Source organism: Scyliorhinus torazame, chromosome 8 (genome assembly GCF_047496885.1).
Source record: "Scyliorhinus torazame isolate Kashiwa2021f chromosome 8, sScyTor2.1, whole genome shotgun sequence".
Classification (NCBI taxonomy): domain Eukaryota; kingdom Metazoa; phylum Chordata; class Chondrichthyes; order Carcharhiniformes; family Scyliorhinidae; genus Scyliorhinus; species Scyliorhinus torazame.
In genome coordinates, this window is record NC_092714.1 from 66,424,485 (window position 1) to 66,447,146 (window position 22,662).

General features: G+C 51.9%; 1 protein-coding gene across 2 annotated transcripts in view; it reads left to right on the top strand.

Moving 5' to 3' along the window:
* Positions 1 to 14,698, top strand: part of tent5c (terminal nucleotidyltransferase 5C) — a 248,164-nt gene extending 233,466 nt beyond the window's left edge. Inside the window, exons 5-6 of one of the 2 annotated variants that reach the window (XR_011948663.1) lie at positions 13,211 to 13,373; positions 13,901 to 14,698. The gene's annotated coding sequence lies outside the window, so the exon portion shown is untranslated. Of the gene's footprint in view, positions 1 to 13,210; positions 13,404 to 13,900 lie in introns of both variants that reach the window. The other variant, XR_011948662.1, reaches the window with a different exon arrangement.
* The last annotated feature ends 7,964 nt before the right edge of the window (positions 14,699 to 22,662 follow it).

Genomic DNA, 22,662 nt, shown 5'->3' on the forward strand with positions numbered 1-22,662 from the left:
TTCTGCAAACTTGTTTTTCCAACCAAGTGTTTCTGACATGTAAATAGTATGTGGGGGAATAGCAACCGAAGGGTTGCCGGAAAGGGCAAAAGTTGTGGCAAAGAGCATTCTTTAAACCTCAGGACTAGAAAAAAACAGCAAAAGAGTTTCGAAAACAAGTATCCGAACGGGGTGATGTGTATGATCCGCGGCAGGGCAAGAATGGGTGGGGTCCCTGGGTAGGGCGGTGATCAGTGCCGTTGGTCCACTACCCGAGCTTGGCTGACCAAATGTATAGGGGGTCCCCAGGCAGGGCGGGGATAAGTGCCGTTACTCCACTGCCTGAGTGACCTTCCAAGAGTGGTAAGAATTTGTAACTATATGGTCTCCAGACAAACTTGTTTCACTAACTGCCATGTGGCGTCGGAAGAGTAATTACGAGTGCGTCAAGAAATTTGGTGTGAGACCGAAAGAATAAACTGTATCAAAAATTTTAGTGAGATCGACACAAATAGTCACACAAATAACAAACATTCAACATTTACAAATAACAAATTAAAGAAAGAAAAGCGGGCAGGCTCCATCAGGGTACAGGACACTGTAAATCTCAATCCGTTCCTGACTCTCATCACCTGGACACCTCAAGATTCCATTTCAAAAAGATTTGCAAAGGGGTTATCATGGTGGGAGTCAGACTCGGAGTTGTCACCATCTCCCGGGTGCCAAACTCGTTCATGTGCCGATGTGGCGTCCATTTCATCATTCCTCGTCAGGCGACAGTAATTGTCACAGTGCCAGTGCTTCATGTCCCGTAGGGAGGTTGCAAAGGGGCTGTCACTATCGTCGGGTGGAGGGTCAGGTTCTGGTGTGGGCAAATAAATTGTTTCAAAGAGGCTGAGCGTATCGTGGTCGGGGTCTCAGGGCCTGTAGTGCCTGGGGCCTGGTTCGTGGGATCTTCGTTCGGGTCTCTCAGGGGCTTCAGTAGTGCTGTCACTGTCGGTGTCGCTAGCAGCCGAATCAAGTGTCAGGGTGAAATTTGATTCTGGGGACGTGGTCAAGGTCGTGTCCATGGACGTGCTGCTGCTGCTCGGGGAGGGGGATCTCGGGTTGTTAATGTGTGGGTCCTCATTGTCTGCCATCGCCAATGAGAGGTGGTGCGAGTGACTGCACTGTGTTCCATAAACCTTAAGCTGATTTACATGGAACCATCCTGATTTTCCATTTGGATACGTGATTTTATAAACTGAGGGGCTTACTTTGTCCGAGATTGAATAGGGTCCTACAAATTTAGGGGAGAGGAATGAACTAGGGTTGTATAAGGTGATCATTACTTTCTGTCCGACTGTATACTCTGTCGGGTGTACTGTTTTATCAAATCAGGCCTTACTCTGCTTTCGTTTAGCACCTAGTCGAACAGCTGCAGCGAGCTGTGCTGCTTTAATATTCTCTACCATGTGCTGGACTGCTTTCTCATGGGTCAGGGCAGTGACTGCGGGGCTGGCCAAATCAAGTCCGAATAAGTATTCGGTACCCTTCATGGATCGTCCGGTCATGAGGGTATGGGGGGTATATCCTGTAGAGCTCGACACTGTGTTCCTAATAAACATCAGTGTGAATGGGAGCACTGTGTCCCATGTTGTATTGTGCTGCTGCACCATTTTCCTAAGGGTGGCCTTTAGCGTCCGATTCATGCGCTCTACAATGCCGCTGGACTGCGGGTGATAGGCAATGTGGAACTTTTGTTTAATCCCAAATATCGTCATCACATTTTTCATGACCCTTCCCGTAAAGTGGAAACCTTGGTCCGACTCAATATTACAGGGGAGTCCCCATCTCGTAAAAATTTGCTCTGTTAAGATCTTCGCCGTGGACTTGGCTGTGTTTGTTCTGAGGGAAACGCTTCGACCTATTTCGTAAATGTGTCTATCACCACTAACACATACTTGTATCCATTTCTGCAGGGAGGGAGGGGACCAATATATTTAATTGAAGGTTTGTCCACGGGCCATTTACAGGGCGGGTGTGGCGTAGCTGGGCTTTTTTCGCATACCTATTGGGGTTGTTTTGAGCACAAATTAAATAGTTTTCGACGTAATAGGACACGTCGGTTTTCAAATCAGGCCACCAGCAGAGATGGGAAAGGGTGGTTTCAATCCCTTGGTGTCCATGTCTGTCATGGAACTTACAAATTATCTCATTCCTGTCCTGGGTGGGGACGACATAAATTCCATCTTTTAAAACAATTCCCTCATGGACCGTCAAAGAATTCCTAAACTTTTCATAGGGAGCTGAGAAGTTCCCTTTCAAAATGTCTTTTAATGCTTCATCTTCTTTCTGTGCCTGGGCTAGGTCTTGGATGTTGGTCTGTGAGACCTGGGGCGTCATTCTCGACCCCCCGCCGGGTCGGAGAATGGCCGTTGGCCGCCGTGAATCCCGCCCCTGCCCCCGCCGAAGTCTCCGGTACCGGAGATTGGGCGGGGGCGGGAATCGGGCCGCGCCGGTTGGCGGGACCCCCCGCTCAATTATCCAGCCCGGATGGGCTGAATTCCCGCCCAGAAATTGCCCGTCCCGCCGGCGTAGATCAAAGCTGGTATTTACCGGCGGGACCAGGCGGCGTGGGCGGGCTCCGGGGCCCTGGGGGGGGTGCGGGCGATCTGACGCCGGGGGGTGCCCCACGGTGGCCTGGCCCGCGATCGGGGCCCACCGATCCGCGGGCGGGCCTGTGCCGTGGGGGCACTCTTTCCCTTCCGCCTCCGCCACGGTCTCCAACATGGCGGAGGAGGAAGTGACTCTCCCCACTGCGCATGCGCGGGAAACTGTCGGCGGCCGCTGACGCTCCCGCGCATGCGCCACATTTCCGCGCCAGCTGGCGGGGCAACAAACGCCATTTCCGCCAGCTGGCGGGACGGAAATCCCTCCGGCGCCGGCCTAGCCCCTCAATGTTGGGGCTCGGCCCCCAAAGATGCGGAGCATTCCGCACCTTTGGGCCAGCGCGATGCCCATCTGATTGGTGCCGTTTTTGGCGCCAGTCGGCAGACATCGCGCCGTTGGGGGAGAATTTCGCCCCTGAACTGCGTGTACTGGGGAACTCTTGGGGGGTTTCCAAAAGTGGCCATGTCGTGAGCCTGCCTTCGCTAGGGCGTCTGCTTTCACATTACCGGGTGGGGAGGAACGATGGTGGCTTCTTACTTTGACGATGCCATATTTACATAAGAACATAAGAACTAGGAACAGGAGTAGGCCATCTGGCCCCTCGAGCCTGCTCCGCCATTTAATGAGATCATGGCTGATCTTTGTGGACTCAGCTCCACTCTCCGACGCGTACACCATAGCCCCCGAATCCCTTTATTCTTTAGAAAGGCATCTATCTTTTTCTTAAAAACGTTTAAAGAAGGAGCCTCAACTGCTTCACTGGGCAAGGAATTCCAGAGATTCACAACCCTTTGGGTGAAGAAGTTCCTCCTAAACTCGGTCTTAAATCTACTTCCCCTTATTTTGAGACTATGCCCCCCTAGTTCTGCTTTCCCCGACCAGTGGAAACAACCTGCCCGCATCTATCCTATCTATTCCCTTCATAATTTTATATGTTTCAATAAGATCCCCCCTCATCCTTCTAAATTCCAACACGTACAGTCCCAGTCTACTCAACCTCTCGTCATAATCTAATCCCCTCAACTGTGGGATCAACCTAGTGAATCTCCTCTGCACTCCCTCCAGTGCCAATTATTTCCTGCCTTTAGCTGTCTGAAGGATATGTTTGAGCAGTGGGGCTGATGGTAGAGGTTTTCCGTCGGCGGAAATAAATCCTCTCGATTCCCACAGGGGTAGGAATCCCGTTAGGCTGTTGCAGACGTACAAACTGTCCGAATATATGTCTGCAGGGGTCGGGAATGAATTGGGGTGCTGGACAATGTAAGCAATGGCCGCTAACTCAGCTGCCTGTGAACCTAAGTGTCCAGGCAACTTTAAAGCTATCTCTTCTAAAGCGCGTCCCTGTGCGTCCTCTACATAAATACCACAGCCTGTTATCCTCAACTCTTAGGGGCAGCACGGTAGCATTGTGGTTAGCACAATTGCTTCACAGTTCCAGGGTCCCAGGTTCGATTCCGGCTTGGGTCACTGTCCGTGCGGAGTCTGCACATCCTCCCCGTGTGTGCGTGGGTTTCCTCCGGGTGCTCCGGTTTCCTCCCACAGTCCAAAGATGTGCAGGTTAGGTGGATTGGCCATGCTAAATTGCCCTTAGTGTCCAAATTTGCCCTTAGTGTTGGGTGGGGTTGCTGGGTTGTGGGGATAGGGTTCAGGTGTTGACCTTGGGTGCAGTGCTCTTTCCAAGAGCTGGTGCAGACTCGATGGGCCGAATGGCCTCCTTCTGCACTGTAAATTCTATGAAATCCTTTTTCCCTCAAGGACTGTGAAGGAGCCATCTACGTAAATTCTCAGTGCTTTGTCTGTGGGCTGGGGTCCGATACCTGTCATTCTTGGTACCGACTTGGGAACAAAGGGGCCTGTGCTGTGCGTTGGGGCTATGATCTCGCACTCATGTGGGGTTCCTGCATAATGCAAATTATCGGCCAGAAACGTGTCCGTTTTTGTCCGTTTTACCGTGATGTCACGTCCCCGTAGGAGTAGGGTCCATTGCGCTGCTCGAATTTGGCTTATTATGCCGTCTTTTAGTCTGCCATCCAATAAAAGCTGTGTCGGGGTGTGCTCGGTCAAAATGGTTACTGGGTTGAATCCGTTTATGTACGAGAAGTACTGTACCGCCCAGAAAACTGCTAACAGGTGCCTCCTTGTTCCACCTGATCTAAGACTCGTGAGGCAAAGGCTATGGGCCCCAGACGATCGTGCCTTTCCTGCAGGAGTGCTAACCACTGCAACACCCTGTTGCTTTCAACATCTTTACGGTATAAAATAGGGTCTCGAGAAACCATTTTGGTGGAGAGAGAGATATTTACAGAGAGGCACTGAGGGGTGTTGGTTTTACATGTTATCCATGTTTTCGGAGCCTTCACTTCATGTCCTGGTCTGAGAAAGGTGGTGAGAAATCTGTTTAACTGTTAAAGTTAAGCTTTCTCCTCTTACTGTTAATTACTTGTGGCGAATGTATTTCACCTAATGCATGAGCTGTTTGTACTGTCTGTATGATGATGTGACCCATGATCTGGAAGTGATGATACGGGCTACTTCCAGGTACTGTACTGGAACCCCGGTGGGCTCCTCCTCTGGCTCCGCCCTCACCGTGGCCATATATAGTCCGGCCACCTGTGGGTGGCACTCATTTGTACAGCCGACTCTGGCAGGCGAGTTCATGGATATTAAAGCCTCAATGTTCACTCGTTCTCACGGTCTCACAGTGAATTGATGGTATAACATCACTGTTATCTCACAGAATAATAGAATTGTTACGACGCAGAGGGAGGCCAGTTGAGCCATTGTGTTTTCACTGGCTCTCCAAACGAGTGACTTTTTACCATTCCCCTACCTTTTCCCCATACTGTTGTGCATTGTTTCTCTTCAAGTAATCATCTAATGCCCTCTTGTGTGCTTCAATTGAACCTGCCTCCACCACACTTCCAGGTTGTGCATTCAAGACCCAAAACACTTATTGTATGAAAATGTTTTTTCTCACCTCGTATTTGCTTCTTTTGCAAATCACCTTGAATTTGCACCTTTTATGAAGGGAAACAATTTCTCCCTATCTATTCTGTCCAGCCCTCTCATGATTTTGAACACCTCTTTCAAATCTCCTCCCAGCCTTCTTCCCTCCAAGGAGAACAGTCCCAACATCACCAATCTATCCTCATAACTGAAGTTTCTCATCCCAGGAACCATTCATGTAAATCTTTTCAGCACTCTCACCACTTTGTTCACATACTTCCCATATTGCGGCGCCCAGAATTGTACACAATGTTCAAGCTGAGGTCTAACTAGTCCAGCATAACCTCCTTGCTCTTGTACTCTATGCCTCTATTCATAAAGCCCAGGATATGATCTGCTCTTTCTATCAGTGTGGCCACCTTCAATGATCTATGCACAAACACACCCAGGTGCTTTTGCTCCTGCATCCTGTGATATTCTCTGTTGAGACCCTCAAGATGGCTAAAAGTCATAGTGCTGAAAAAGAACATCAAGCGATGTATTTAAAAAAAAAGCCAGTTTATTTACACTACTTTAAATAATCTGCACACTTTACGAAGTAATAGCTAAGAAAATAACAGTATTAAATCTATGCTACAGAAATCTATAATATCTAAATATGCTGTCTTACCTCTCCCTCATACAATGAACAATCTGGCCGGGATTCTCCCTTCCAGGACTAAGTCCCCAAGCAGGCTAGAAAACAGGCGCCAACCACTCCGGCATCAACAGCCCCCAAAAGTGCAGAATTCTCCGCACTTCTCCGGATGCCGGAGGGGTTGGCGCCACTCCAGCCGGCGGCGAAGGGACTGCGCGAGCTCGCGCATGCGGCAAAGGGCCGGCGTGATCTCGCCAGTGTGTTTTAGCGCATGTGCGGGGGGTTCTCTTCTCCGCACCGGCCATGGAGGAGCCCTACAGGGGCCGGCGGGGAAGAAAGGAGTGCCCCCATGGTACAGGCCCGCCCGCAGATCGGTGGGCCCCGATCGTGGGCCAGGCCACCATGGGGCCCCCCCCCCCCCCCCCCGGGTCGGATCCCCCCCCCCCCCCCGAGGACTGCTCCAGTCGACTTACCTGCCAGGTCCCACCGGTACGTGAGTTGAGTGATTGATGCCGGCGGGACTGACCGCTCAGCCCATCGGGGCCCAGGGAATTGCCGGGGAGGGGGGCGCTGCCAACAGCACCCAACCGGTGTGGCGTGAACACCGCCCAGAAAACGGCGCCGGAGAATATGGCAGCCAGTGTCGGGGTGGGGAGGCGGGCTCGCGCTGCCCCCCAGGGATTCTCCGGCCCAGCGGGTGGTTGGAGAATCCTGCTTCCTATCTTAATCTACCACTAACACCTTCTTCCAGGATCCCAGGAATCACAGTATACTTATATAACTATTCTGTGGTGCCATCTAGTGTTGAGATACATGAACATCATCTTGTTAACCGTTTGCACTCCCTACATTATACATATCACTACACATCTCTTTAAGAATTCTACCCCTTATTTTATATTGGGTGGGATTTACTGCCTCGTCACGCCTGACTTGATGACACGACAAGGCAGTTGAATCTCGCGAGAGGCTGGCAGGGGAATTTCCAGGGTGCGAGGCTGGCAGTGCCATGGTGCCAGGGTGCCAGGTTGCCCATGCCAGGGTTCGGGCCTGGGGTGCTTTGCCCTTCGGAGGTGTGGTGAGGACAGGCTCGTAAACCCCGGAAGAGGCAAATTGGGTGAAGTGGGGAAGGGGTCCGAGACCACCGTGGTGTCGCAGAGGGGGGTAGAAAGTTTGGGGCTGCCTTTAAAAATAGAGACCCAATCTGCGAGTAGTCTTCCTACACTGGCAAGCTGAGCTCATCAGTGCAGGAAATTACTAAAGTGCGGCCTCGACGGGGCGTTCCTCGCCAATGCCCAAAAATCCGGAAAAGTACCATTGAATTTGCAGTGCCACGAAACACCCTGCTAAACCCGCCCGGAATGGGACTCTTTGGTCCCCTGTTGAATTGCCTCAGTGTCTGTCCATGTCCTTCCCACCAAAATGCATCATCTCACATTTCTCTGTATTGAACTTAATCTGTCACCTGTCTGCCCATTCCACCAACTTGTTCCACCAAAATCTAGATTATTAATTTATATCAGGAAAAGCAAGGGTTCCAATACCGACCCCTGGGGAACATCACTACAAACCTTCTTCCAGCCTGAAAAATACCCAATGGCCATTAGTCTCTGCTTCCTATTACTCAGCCAATTTCGTATCCACGTTGCTATCGTCCCTTTTATTCCATTACTGCTAATTGACATTTTGCTTTTTATCTTCCTTGTTACCTTTTTAAAAGTCAAAATACTGTCTGAATTCACCATTTAAAGTATTCCTTCTTGCCTTGTGCTTCAGACTCTTGAAGCTGGTGTGATTTACGCTAGGGGGGCTTATTGCAAATAAGTGAATCCCATAAATCTTAGTTCAAATAGATCAAAGTTGTTACGACACGAATCAACTTATTGAAATGCAATTTCTTTTCTGTCTGAGAAAGGAACATGAACTTCAAAAGAATTTAAATTGCCCAGAAGTTACATAGTTTCAAATGAAGTAAAATGATTAATTCAGTTCAACGGGATCTGTGCTGCATTGAATTTATTTCACTAGTGCCTCAATTTCAGGGTGTTCTAAACATTCAAACTTATTCAGATTGGCATGAGAATGGTTGATGTAAGTTTTAGTCCAGCTTTCGCTTTATAGTATAGAAGATGCAATTTAAAACTAAAAGTATTCCTTTGAGAAGGCACTATATTGTTAAACATGTCAGTCGTGAAGCTGGAGGACTTCCTGGTCATTGCATTTAAACATTAAAAAGTGCCATCATGGTGAAGCTGATTATTACATTTTACTTTTTATAATTCTCCCCTGGATCAGGTTCCTCTAAAAATTAAAACAAAACTTAACTATTTGGCTGTTGTCCTTGGCCATTTGGCAAAGGGACCAGATTTGGGTTCAGTTGGGAATACCTCAAGCTGCAGTTTTGAACATTTTTGAATTCTGCTGGTCACACATACAATGCACATGTCAACTCTATTGTTGTGGCAATGTTATACCAGAAACTGGCAAAGGAATGTTGGAAAGTTTATCTGAGGATAATGTTGGGACTGATTGAAACAAGTTAAATATCTAACTTGGCTCCCTTCCTTTAAAGACCTATGAACACATGGCAGTAATGCCGCAGTCAGTGATGCTTTCTATTGACTTTGAAGAGCAGAAAGCAAACTTAGAATTAATTTTTAATAATAATCTTTATTGTCATAAGTAGGCTTATATTAACAGTGCAATGAAGTTACTGTGAAAATCCCCTAGTCGCCACATTCCGGCACCTGTTCGGGTGCACAGAGGGAGAATTCAGAATATCCAATTCACCTAACAGCGTGTCTTTCGGGACTTGTGGGAGGAAACCGGAGCACCCGGAGGAAACCCACTTAGACACGAGGAGAACGTGCAGACTCCGCACAGACAGTGACCCAAGCCAGGAATCGAACCTGAGACCCTGGAGTTGTGAAGCAACAGTGCTACCCACTGTGCTACCATGCTGCTATCTCCATGAGCACTTATGAACAGCAACATCTCAAGATAAATCTGTATTGGCACTGACAATTCCGAATGACCTTATTCTTCCCCTGCAATGATAGTTTCTTAGTGTTGGTGCCAGGAAGGAAATGGTTTGACCAGATGGTAGCCATTAGTGGCGAGGAAAAATCAGTAAAAACATAGGCGATAGGTTTACTGCCAAAAGCAAAATTCAGGCCAATGAGCTACATGACAAATTGATGCTCTTAAGGTTGCATTTTCCCGAAACAGTAACAGATGCTTCAAAGTGCTGGTTAAAGCTCCATTTAGCCATTGCGTTGCTTGAGGGCTATTGGATAGAGTTAAATTGTTATCTGGAACACTTATCTGTCATTGAATACCTCAGGTGGGAATTGCACAGTTGACTGACTGGCATCGAAAGATCACAGCCGGTTGTTGAATAACTTTAATGGCTGTAACCTTGGCTTGGGAGCTAATTGAAAGGTTTCGGAAACCTGCCTAATGTGAGGTTAAAAAATAAAATGGAACACTCAAACTATATTAACAAGAGCTTCAATTTTATTAAAAAGGTGTTGTATAATAATTGGATCGTTCGAGGCCAAATGTCACTGGCTCAACTGAGTGTTTCAATCCTGTGAGTAGGTAAACTGAGTACCTTTGCATGCAGACCGCCCCTGTCACAGTGTCAAATAATTGTCCTCAGTCATTCCTGCCTATAGGGAAAAGAAACATGGATATGGGCTTAACTTCAGAGTATATGTGAGGCCTAAATTGTTGGGTGCAGGGATCAAGATGAACAATTAACCCTTGCCCACCCAAAGTGATTCAAGCAGCAAAGCAAACTTCATACTGGGTAATTGCCATTGATTGTGTTGTGGAGTCCAGAGCTGAATGTACTATTCTGTGGCTGTGTACCACAGAAGGGAACCTATGTTTGTGCGAGGTTAGCACAATTTAAAGTTGCTCTGCGCTATTTAAATAGGCAAGGCGGTGGCGTAGAGGCATTGTTGCTGGATGAGTAACCCAGAGACCCAGGGTAATAGTCTGGAGACCTGGATTCGAGTTCCACCAGGGAAGAAATTTGAATTTAATAAAAATCAGGAACTAAAAGTCTAGTGATGAGCGTGAAACCAGTGTTGATTGTCATAAAAACCCATCTGGCTCACTAATGTCCTTTAGGGAAGGAAATCTGCCATCCTTACCTGGTCTGGCCTATATGTGACTCCAGACCTTAAATGCCTTCAGGGTTGGCCCAGCCAGCAACACCAAATCCCATGGATGAATTAAAAAAAAGTCAGATTGCACCCTTGGAAAGGTACATTCTAGCTGAAACAGGAGCTGGGACCATTTCCAGAAGATTTGAAAGCCAACAAGGACGCACAGAGTTGATACAATGGGCCAGAAAGTGTGTCCGTGCCAAGGCAGATAGTCTACATCTGGACACGACTGGGACAAATAATCCTTGCAGGGAGATTTGTTAGCTGTTGGGAGAGGTAATGGGGAGGGGGGAGGGGGTGGTGTTAACCTAGATTGGAAGGGGGATGGGCACATGAAGGCAAATTCAGAGCAGGGAAGAAGAGATGGAGTATCTGAAAGACAGAAGCAGCGCAGGTTAAAACATGTACAGCACAGGAATTTGGCAGTGCTGAAAGGTATAAATGTAAATGCAGGGAGCATAGTAAATGAAGCTGATGAGCTGAGGGCACAGATAGACACACAGCACATGACATCATTGCTTAAATGGAAACTTGGCTTAAAGAGGGACAAAAATGGCAGCTCAAGATCCCTGGATATAAAGTTTTCAGGCAGGGTAGAGAGGAGGGGAAAAAAAGGTGGGGATGTAGCATTATTGGTTAAAGAGTCAATTGCAACTGTGAGAAGAGAGAATATACGGAATGAAGCATCAAATGAGGCCATATAGGTTGAACTCAGAAATAAAGAAACGGACAGCCACACTGCTAGGATTGTGCTGTAGACCCCAAATAGTGGAAGGAAGCTGAAAGAACAAAGATGGAGACAGATTTATGAGTGCAAAAACAATAAGGCAGTAATCGTTGGGGACTTCAACTTCCCTAATATCAATTGGGATACATTGTGAAGAGCACAGAGGGTGTAAAGTTCTTGAACTGCTTGCTTCTTTCTCTCACTCCAATCCTGCCCTTGTGTCATTCTGCTTTCAAATGCCACCAAAACCTAGCCAACCAGTAATGTGGGAGGCTGAAGGTGCAGGGGAAGAAGAGACTAATGAGAAAGAAAAGCCGTCACTCGATCTGACACTTACAGCTACCTGCTGTGCTCTCTAAGCGTTTGTCCTTCCACCACTGCCACTCCATCAGTGCCCTTGCAGTTGCCTAGTAGCCAACCAACACAGAATGCTGCTGCCCATACCGAGGTGAAGTAGTCCAAAGCTGGGCCTTTTAGGATCAAGGCTGCTTGAGGCCATTCTGCAAGGCTATCAGTAGCCTGGCTCACTGAAAGTCAGTAGGCTTCCACCAACCCCACTGATGCCATTGGGCAGCGTTGGATAGGAGTGGATTGGGAGAGGCAAAGGCACCTGAAAGACAGGTATCGAGGGAATGGAATTAGATGATGAGTTGGGTTTGTATGGATTATTGGATGTTTTACTGCATAAAATTGGTAGAGAATTGTTATCTTGTGCTGGCTTTATTTGAGGAATTTGGTTAAACATTCCTCAAATGGTCCATAGCTGAGTGATAGTAAATTGTCAGACAAAATTTTGAACAATATGGATCTGTGGTTGTCTGCAGGAGAACTGGAGTTGAATTAGGCACCCAAAACGTGGATCTGCTGACTGGCTTCCCCTTTTCTTATCTTTATCCATCTCCTTCTGCTCTTCCTAATCCTTTTCCTCCTGGGTCACTGCCAAGAACATAGTGGCAAGACCTGTGCCTTCATGGTGACAAGCTAATGAAGGATGCAACGTACAGCCATGAATCTGCTTCAGCTAGAACTCGAGGTCTCCTCCAGAGAGGGCAAAGTGCACAACCATTGCTTCAGCATTGCAATTGTCCTACTTGATGGAAGTTACCGGGAGGGTATAGAGTGGTTAGCCCTTGCCATTCACAGCCACCCTTTGACTTTAACACAATGGCTGAAAGGTTGAGCAGTGGACTGGCAAAGAATGAAAGCATCATGGCTGCTGTCAGAATAGCAGGGTCTCACAAACATGGAACGCGATCGTACAGCCTCATCACACTCGAATCTGTGACGTAACAAGGCCATTAAATCTAATGTGATCTCGCGAGGCGTCGCAATTTGGATTTTGCTCTCATTTAAATACCTTTACGCTGGAGTCCCCCAAGGTCCAGGATCGAACACCTGTGCCTAGGAAAGTTGCCATGGTGCCGTTTAGCACTGGTCCCACAAATGTTAACCAGGCGTGACGGAACCTGTGGGGGTCTCCCAGGGGCTTACAGGCCCCTGGGTGGTCAGGCTCTGGGAAGGGTGGCACCCTGGCACTCCCAATGCCACCTGGGCACCTTGGCACTGCCAGCCTGTTACCCTGGTAGTGCCACCATGGCACTGCCAGGCTGGTAGGGGTACTGCCAAGGTGCTAGGTTGGCAGTGCCAAGGTGCCCAGGTGGCAGGTTGCCTGTGCTGGGGATCGGGTGCAGGAGTACCCTGCCCTTATATGGTGGGATGACGGAGGGTTCAAGGATCCCCTTATTGGTAAGTTGGGGCGTTGGGGGTCCCGAGACTGCAGTGAGGTTTGAGAGGTCGGGGCGGCATTTAAAAATAGCATCCCGATCTATTCCTGCACTGATGAGCTGTGCTGGGAATGAATGTCAGTGCAGCCTCGGTGGGGCTTTCCTTGACGAAGCCCCCCAAAAAGAGTCCTGCTTGATATCAGGGTCGTTCTTGGTGCTGCAGGTGCCAAGAAACACTCCGCCAAACCCGCCCAAAAGGGAACTTTGTTTTTTTCCATTAGATCGTGCCCATGTTTTGAACATGTTCACACACTGACTGCACATTTAATGATTGATAACCTTTGTGATTTTGCCCTGTCTCTCTATCAAGATGCGGTGCCCGCAAAGCTGAGTTTCCCCAGTCAGTGACACCTATGAAGATCCTCCTGCCTGCTGCTCCAACTTCTCCTTACACAAAGAGGAGGCAATGAAGTCTCCTCTTCAAGCATGCCCAGCCTCAGCCACCTCCTGGATCCCACAATGGACAGCAATCTGTAAGATGCTTGCTATATTGCCATTTACAGGTAAATTTGCCGGCATGTAGAAGTCGAGAACCATGGTTAACTTTAACATCACTGGCCGTGTCGTCCTCACCCTGCTTTGAGGTAGTTAGAGCATAGAGTTCTGAAATGTCTATCCTAGTGTCAAATCAGATTTACACATTGACTGACATCACAATCTGCCTGCTCTGCATTCCTGAATTAAGCCTGCAAATGTGGTAATACCAGGTATTGTAGTACCTGAGAGGCGTTGACTCTTTTATGAGTGACGAACTGCGTCAATTCCTGCTCAGCAAGGGCATCGCCTCCAGCAGGACGACCAGTTACAACCCCCGGGGATACGGGCAGGTAGAGAGGGAGAACGGAACGGTCTGGAAGACCGTCCTGCTGGCCCTTCGGTCCAGGAATCTCCCAGTCTCCCGCTGGCAAGACGTTCTCCCAGTGGCCCTTCACTCCATTCGGTCGCTGCTATGTACTACCACAAACCAGACACCTCACGAATGTCTCCTTGTTTTCCCCAGGAAGTCCTCCTATGAGACCTCGCTCCCAACCTGGCTAGCAACACCCGGAGTCGTCCTGATGCGAAAACATGTGAGGGCGCACAAGTTGGACCCGTTGGTCGAGAGGGTCCACCTGCTGCATGCCAACCCCCAGTACGCCTACGTGGCGTTCCCCAACGGCCGCCAAGACACGGTCTCCCTTCGGGACCTGGCGCCCACCGGAGCCCCACGCGCACCTGCACCATTGCCCCACCCCGGAGGGTCAGTACTGCCGCTGCCCCTACCCGGCGCCGAACGAGCACCGACGCCCCCTACAGGCGCCCCTCCCCCTGCCCACTTTTCACCCCAACAGCGCCGCCTAGGGGTGCCAAAGCTGCCAGGGAGGAAGACACCACGTTCCCGGAGCCACAACCGCCGGGGCCCCCACCAGGATCATCGCCGAACCCCAGATGCTCCAGAAGGACGACCAGGCCACCCGATCGTCTGATTGCTGCACCATAAAACAATAAAAACTTTCTCTGTTACCCTCAACATCACGGTACCTGCAATACCTGATCCTACCATGCAAAAGGCAACAGTAACACTGGCCATCACCCCGCTGGGTTCTTTTTTAACAGGGGGTGAATGTGGTAATACCAGGTATTGCAGTACCTGAGAGGTGGATGCCCATTGGCTAGACCTAGGAGTCTACCATTAGCCAACGTACGTAGCTCCGCCCTGAGAGGCAGGGTATAAGAACCCATGCCGTCCCAGCAGCCTTCACGTTCTGTATCAAAGCTGCTGGGTGCAGTTCTAGCTGATTAAAGCCGATTAGTATGACTCTCCTTGTCTCACGAGTAATTGATTGGGCATCATTCACTAAAATGATGTTCAGGTCAAGACCACACAGGATGAGAATGGAACCAGCACACAGGTCATTTTACTTCTAAACTGACTCTCATTGTGCTGAAACTATCAAAACTACGGAGCCGAATTTTGCTGCCTTTATTATTTACTTGATTGATACTGCCCGACCTGGTGAGTGTTTTCTAGCAGTATATTTCTGTGGTCATCCATCTCTTTTTGAAAGTTTTTTAAAGCATGTGAGAATAGAATAATTCTCAACCCTGTAACTCATTGCCACGTTCAAGTACTGAGCCAAAGGTGACTGCAAGGATAAAGTTGTTTCTGAGTATCGAGCATTTAAATGAAAAACTCAATTCTTATGTTCCACTTATGACATGTACATTGACTGAAGGGAAACATTTGCAGAACATGTACACACATTCAGTGACATTCGAGATACCAGGGAAGACTGGCTGTTGTTGTGTCTACTAATATGGGTCTTCCAAACAGGGAATTGCTTATATTTTGAATACAGGTTGACATTTCTCTTTGGCTCACAATCACTAAATCAATAATGGATAACTAGAGTCCAGTAGAAAAACTATTTAGTGTTGTGACCTTCACAGTCACAGAAAGGGCAGATCTATAGGGGCAGCACGGTAGCATTGTGGATAGCACAATTGCTTCACAGCTCCAGGGTCCCAGGTTCGATTCCGGCTTGGGTCACTGTCTGTGCAGAGGCTGCACATCCTCCCCGTGTATGCGTGGGTTTCCTCCGGGTGCTCCGATTTCCTCCCACAGTCCAAAGATGTGCAGGTTAGGTGGATTGGCCATGATAAATTGCCCTTAGTGTCCAAAATTGCCCTTAGTGTCCAAAATTGCCCTTAGTGTTGGGTGTGGTTACTGGGTTATGGGGATAGGGTGGAGGTGTTGACCTTGGGTAGGGTGCTCTTTCCAAGAGCTGGTGCAGACTCGATGGGCCGAATGGCCTCCTTCTGCACTGTAAATTCTATGATAATCTCTCATGGAGGCCTTAAAACAGATTTCTACCATTTGATTCACTTCAATACCTTCCTTTCTGGAGAGCCACAACCTCCTTAGATACTATTGTTCTGCTGGTTTAATGTATTATGGATTGGCTCTCTCCTGTTGTGGTCTGTGATACAACCGTTGCAATGATATACGCATAACATGTAGTTGTTTAACTAGGAAGATGATTTATTAACGAACACATGGAAAGTTAACATAGGAACTATAGTACAGACAAAGGCGACGAAATTAATTCAGTGAATTCTCCTGGAGTTGCTCTAAGTGCGACTATCCTGTTATACATTTTACTACCAACTGGCGGGTGTCTTGGGTCACGTGATGGATCTCTATCGCCAACAGCTGGTGTTAGGTTGCATTGCTAACTATAGACAAAACTGTGCACAGGCATATTACCACATATCCCTCAGATTCATGGCTAACAAGTGCTAATATCTTGATTAGTGGACAAATGCTTAACATATTCACAATGCCTCTACGTCCACTATTTTAATGCGGAGAATTCGGGGGCATTTTTCAAAGCCAAAATCGGCTCTGAACCCACACCAAATCTGGGACCGGGGAGGGGCTAGCAGTGGCGCCGGGTGAAACTCCCGCGGCGAAAATGGCAGGAGAATGGCCAGGTCTGTGGCCGCGCATGTGCTAGGCGGCGACCTGCGACGGTCGTGCCGTACAACATGCCGCCGGCAGTCCGCGGCCCGACCTGCCATCCGCGATCCCACAGACCACTTCCTGGCCACCCCCCACTAGTTCCCCAGCCCTCGCAGAAACCCCCCCGGACAGCGTCATGGCATCCGGCCGAGTGTGGCGGCACTGGCCTATATTTTAGGCATGTTGTGGAGATGCTGGCATTGGACTGGGGTGAGCACCGTAAGAGGTCTTACAACAGCAGGTTAAAGTCCAACAGGTTTGTTTTGAATCACTAGCTTTCGGAGCGCAGCTCCTTCCTCAGGTGAATCAATATTTTAGGCTGCTGAGAGTTCTTTTGTGTTCCTGTGAGTGGCATACATTTTCATTTTTTAGAAGAGCAGATGGCAGCCAAAATAGAGGCAAACTCCAGGTTATTCTTGGTAAAACATTTATCTCTTAATGCCATTTCTGAATTCATATTAAAGTTAGATAATGTATGAAAGTCCAGAAATTTCAGAAGAGGCCTTTTGGGCAGGCTTGCTGATGGGTGTAGTGGAGATGGGTGTAAATTAGCCTACCCCTATTTAACATAATCGAAAATGGGATCCGGGGCAGTTACATCTTGCTGGCGGTACTGGGACTTTTTAAGGTACCTTTAAGAGGCCTTCCTCTTTTGCATAAGTGAGTCCACAGATGTCTAGGAAACCTGAATAGATTTTTTTTTAAACTGCCAAAGTTAATAATAGGCTGGATTCTGTATAACAATCAATTATTTTACGTTCTTTGTTCTGCAACTGATTAAGTTGCTAAACAGCTATTTTAAATGCCTGCCAGTGATGCACAGACATCTCTTGTACCCAATTTCACCAGATGGTGGACAATATGCCATTTTCAATACTTTCATAATTTGCAAAAGTTAATAATATGCTGCTCATTTGCTGGCGTGGGTGTATTCATTACTAATTCGACATTTTCTGTTCTCGGTATGCCTTGAATATCCTTTCAGGTTAAAAGATGTTAGCCATTTATAGGGCACCCTGGGAGTGCCACAGAAGTGTTGCCATAGATCCTTTGCATTAATCCTTTGCCTAGATTTTCTCATGAGTTCACTACATTTTTAAACACAGTGGGCTGGATTCTCTGATTCTGCGGCTATGTCTGCAGGATACGACCAAAAAGTCGGTGCTGTCCCCGCACCGATGCTCCGCCTGGTGGGGGGGGCTAGCAGCCGCGCCACATAAAGCCCCCAGGCTTACCTGTCGTAATGGACGCAGAATGGGCGGGTCTGTGGCTGCGCATGCGCACGGTGGTTGCCTGCGGCGGCCACGCCGTACAACGTGGTGCCAGCCGCGCGCGGACCCAGTCTTCCTGCCCCCCCGTAACCCTCTCGCCACCCCCGGACCATCTCCCACCATTCCCCCCAGCCCCCGCCGAAACCCTCCTTGCCAGTGGAACAGCTCCCCCCTCGTTTGTGGTGGCGCTGGACACAGTCCGAGGTTCCCCGGAAAGTGAGAGGACACGCGACCCACGCCGCCGGGGACTCGGCCCATCAGGAGCGGACTCCTCAAGTGTGCCGTTTTTGAGGGGGCAGAGCATCAGAAAAACAGGGCCGCCCCCGATTCCAGGGTAAAAAATGGATTCTCCGGCCGATCGCCGAACGCGATTTCAGCGTCGGCGATTGGATAATCCAGCCCAGTATTTGTTCAATCAGTCTGTGAAGAAATGTTCAAAGAAATCACACAACATGGCATAACTCCTCCTCTGAGGTCTGTCAGTTCTATGACTTACAAAGATTTTTGGGCAGGATTCCCTGTTGGCAGATGCTGAAATTGGGAAAGGCGATTGGGCGGAGAATAGGTTCTGACGCCAAATCGCAATTCTCCATCACCTCGACAGCGGCGCCAATGTGTTCCGGAATTCATGTACAGTCCGTGTACATGTCACTAGCGGGCCTTGTGGTGGCTGCTGAGGGGGAGAGAGGGGGTACGGAAAGTGTCCGACATGACCATAGTTTGCTGACAGTTGTGCTACTGGCTGGGAGCCTTCTGCCAGGGCTGGGGGGGGAGTAGCGGGGGGTGGCCAGGAGGTGGGTTGTGGGGGGGGGGGGGGATCAGGGTGGACGGGCACGGAACATCATTGCCGCAACCGGCAAGGCAGCCGCGCAGCTGCGCACACCACTAATATCCCACTGTGAACTTAGGGCCATGAGTCGTATAGGTGTCCCCCCAGGCCCCTCCCCCCCGGGTGCCCTCTGGGCCCAGCCGGCCCATCGGCTGTATGGACGTGCTCCAGCTCAACCAGTGCCATCTTTTTGGCTGGGATGAGTGTGCGTGGGGAGTGTAATGTGTGTGTGCGGCTGCAGCTTGTCAGTCTCCTGAGTGTCAATCACGGACCCGGCGAATCCCACACCGTTTTGCATTGGAATCAATTGTGTTCCATGCGGCATTGGTGCTAGCGGCTTAATAGTAGCGGAATCGGTGCAGTTATGGTGGCAGTTTTTCTGTCATAAAAGTCCAAGAAACCTGCGATAGTGTCAACACTTAAGGCTGGATTCTCTAATTGCCGCTGCTGAAATCGCATTGGCCGATTGGCGGGAGAATCCGTTTTGACGACGAAATTTGGGGCAGCATCGGTTTTCAGTACGCCACACGCCGTTGGGCCGGCCTCAGGCCGTCACTTGAGGCCCTCCCCCGATGCTCCGCCCGGGATGGGCCGACTTCCCAACGTCGACGTCAATCAAACCTCCTTTTCATCGGCGTGACCCGGTGCTCCAGGCTCACGCCGACCAGCGAGGAGGTGAGTGACGGCCTGGGGGGTTGGCTCTGGGCAGGAAATGGCGTGGCCGCAGACTGATTGCCTGAGGAGAGGTGTGTCTCGGCTTGTGTGTGTGTGTGTGTGCGGCGGGGGGGGGGGGGGGGGGGGGGGGGTGGTTAGAGTAGGCTGGGCTCCGGGGGAGTGCCGGGAGGGGGTCCGTGCCGGGGTGGAGGTTGGGGGTTGGGGAGGGGGTCCGTGCCGGGGTGGAGGTTGGGGGGGGGTCCGTGCCGGGGTGGAGGTTGGGGAGGGGGTCCGTGCCGGGGTGGAGGTTGGGGGGGGGGGTCCATGCCGGGGTGGAGGTTGGGGGGGGGTCCGTGCTGGGGTGGAGGTTGGGGGTTGGGGAGGGGGTCCGTGCCGGGGTGGAGGTTGGGGGTTGGGGAGGGGGTCCGTGCCGGGGTGGAGGTTGGGGGGGGGGGTCCGTGCCGGGGTGGAGGTTGGGGAGGGGGTCCGTGCCGGGGTGGAGGTTGGGGGTTGGGGAGGGGGTCCGTGCCGGGGTGGAGGTTGGGGGTTGGGGAGGGGGTCCGTGCCGGGGTGGAGGTTGTGGAGGGGGTCCGTGCCGGGGTGGAGGTTGGGGGGGGGGCTCCGTGCTGGGTTGGAGGTTGGGGGTTGGGGAGGGGGTCCGTGCCGGGGTGGAGGTTGTGGGGGGGGTCCGTGCTGGGGTGGAGGTTGGGGGTTGGGGAGGGGGTCCGTGCCGGGGTGGAGGTTGGGGCGGGGGGGGGGGGTCCGTGCCGGGGTGGGTGATGGGAGGGCAAATGAGTTGGTCCACCTGGCCAGGTGCCAGCCTCCAACAGTTGGACCCATGCGGTCCATGCCACCTGGCTGGGGGGAGGAGGGGATATGGGCAATGATGACATGTCGTCGTTCCCCTCCCCCCCACCAGGTCGTCATGTTTTCAGATCATCCAGCGATGTTGGCCGCCGTGGTGGCAGCCGCTCATGTCTATGTTGCCCTGGATGAGGAGGAGGAGGAGGAGGAGGAGGAGGAGGAGCGTGCCAGAGAGGCGGCGCAGGCTGCCGCAGAGGGGCAGGCGGCAGCCGCCCAGGCTGGAGGGACACCTGACCGACAGGACGAGGAGGGGGAGGAGGACGTCGCGGCCCCACGGCAACGGAGGCACCCGAGGGCGCCCCGTGTGTACCGGCCCCGGCAGTCATACCAGGACCTCACGGACCGGCAATGCAGGAGGAGACTCCGGATGAGCCGGGAAACCGTGGCACACATCTGCCACCTGCTGGCACACCTGTCACCGCGTGGCACTGGCGGGGGACACCCTCTCCCCGTGTCCGTCAAGGTTACGGTGGCCCTGAACTTTTATGCAACGGGGTCATTCCAGGCACCGAGTGGGGACCTGTCCGGCATATCGCAGACATCGGTGCATCGGTGCATCCGGGCAGTGACAGATGCCCTTTATGCCATGGCGCACCGCTACATCCGCTTCCCCGTGGACCGGGCCAGCCAAGATGCCCGGGCCGTGGGCTTCTCTGCCATTGCCGGGTTCCCCATGGTCCAGGGCGCGATCGATGGGATGCACGTCGCCGTGCGGCCACCTGCAGATAACAGGGCCGTGTTCACTAATAGGAAGGGGACCTATTCGATGAACGTACAGGTGGTCTGCGACCACCGCATGATGATCCTGCACGTCTGCGCCCGTTACCCAGGCAGTGTACACGACTCATTCGTGTTGTCGCGGTCATCCATCCCCGGCATGTACGAGGGACGCCATCCCCGGCTGAGGGGCTGGTTGCTGGGCGACAGGGGCTACCCATTGCGATCGTGGCTGATGACGCCTATACGGAGGCCACGCAATGAGGCGGAGAACCGCTACAATGATGCCCATGTAGCGACAAGGGGAGTGATCGAGAGGTGCTTTGGCGTGCTGAAGATGCGTTTCAGGTGCCTGGACCTCTCTGGGGGCGCCCTCCAGTATCGGTCAGATAGGGTCGGCCGCATCATTGTGGTGTGCTGCGTCCTGCACAACATAGCCCAGCAGAGGGGCGATGTGCCGCAGGCAGAGGAGGGCGGAGTGGAGGAGCAGCAGGAAGAGGCCCAGTCCTCCCCAGATGAGGGGGATGGGGGCAATGGTCAGGGCAGACGGGGTAGACACAGACGGGTGGCTGTCCACCGTTACCGGCTGGCCCAGCGGGCACGGGACAGACTGATAGACGCCCGCTTCACTGACTAGATGGGCGTGGGAATCGGGTAGTATGGCCACAGACCGCACACCATGACAACAGCCGACCACCCACACCCCCCACCCATCCATCCACCCAGCACCATCACCCCCCTCCCCAACCCCACACACCCCACCCGCATGCACACCACCCCCCCACTCCCAATTGCCGATCCACCGGCGGCACAACGGGCCGGGCTCACCCAGTTGCGGGTGGACGCGTGTCTATCGCAGGCCATGGAGAATGATGACAGCCCGCCTCCGATGAGCTCCTGGCTCTACATCGTTGGACTATGTCTGACCCATGGCCACAGTACCACCATCCACCCGGACCATCCCTGCATGCGGCTGTGACACTGCAGCGCACGGTCCCGTCCTCTGCCCGGGGGATGTTGATGGCGGCCCAGGGGGAAGGGGGCAGACTCACCTGGGGCTGAGGTAAGACCACCCCTCACACACACACTTGCGCTCAACGTACATGACACCCCCGCACACTTTGGACAGAGCACAAAGGCAGCTTCGGTAGGTGTAACATTGACTTTAATAACCAAAGGAGTTCATGCACGTGCCCTAGCGCCTAAAACTCATCTGTGCCCTGCACCCGTGCCAACTTACTCAGTGTCTAATTGTTTGGCCTTACGGGCCCTTTGACTACGTCTACGTGGTTCCCCAGACGGTACAGCAGAACTGGAGGTGGACTCCTGTGATTCCTGCCCTCTGACACTGGATCCCTTTGGCGGCCGTTTCCTGGGGCGTCCTGGCCTAGATGGGCCAGGCTGCGGCCCGGGCGACTGGGATGGCGAGCTGCCAGCCTGTCCTGCCCGTTGCCCACCCGATGCACCTGGGACGGAAGGGGGGGAGTCCGAGGTGTCGCGGTGTACCGGGACCTCCCCTACAGAGGGAGCCGGGACGGACCACACCACCTCCTCCTCCCTCGGGGTGCCCGATGGCCCCCAGGCCTCTACATGGGTGGGGGATGCGAACGGACTGGCCATCCGACGCGCCCCCGACATCTGGCGCTGCCAGTCCTGGAGGCCCGTGCTGGTATCGACAGGGGTCAGCAGGTTTGCAGCCATGGAGCCCAGGGGGTTGTCGAACCCTGTCTGCGACAGTGCGACACCAGCTCGCACATGGCCACTGGCGCCGATGCCCTCAGCGATGGCCTGCTGAGACTGGGCCATGGCCTGCAGAGACTGGGCCATGGCCTGCAGAGACTGGGCTATGGCCTGCTGAGACTGGGCCATGGCCTGCTGAGACTGGGCTATGGCGTTGAGCTCCTCTGCCATCTGGCGCTGGCACT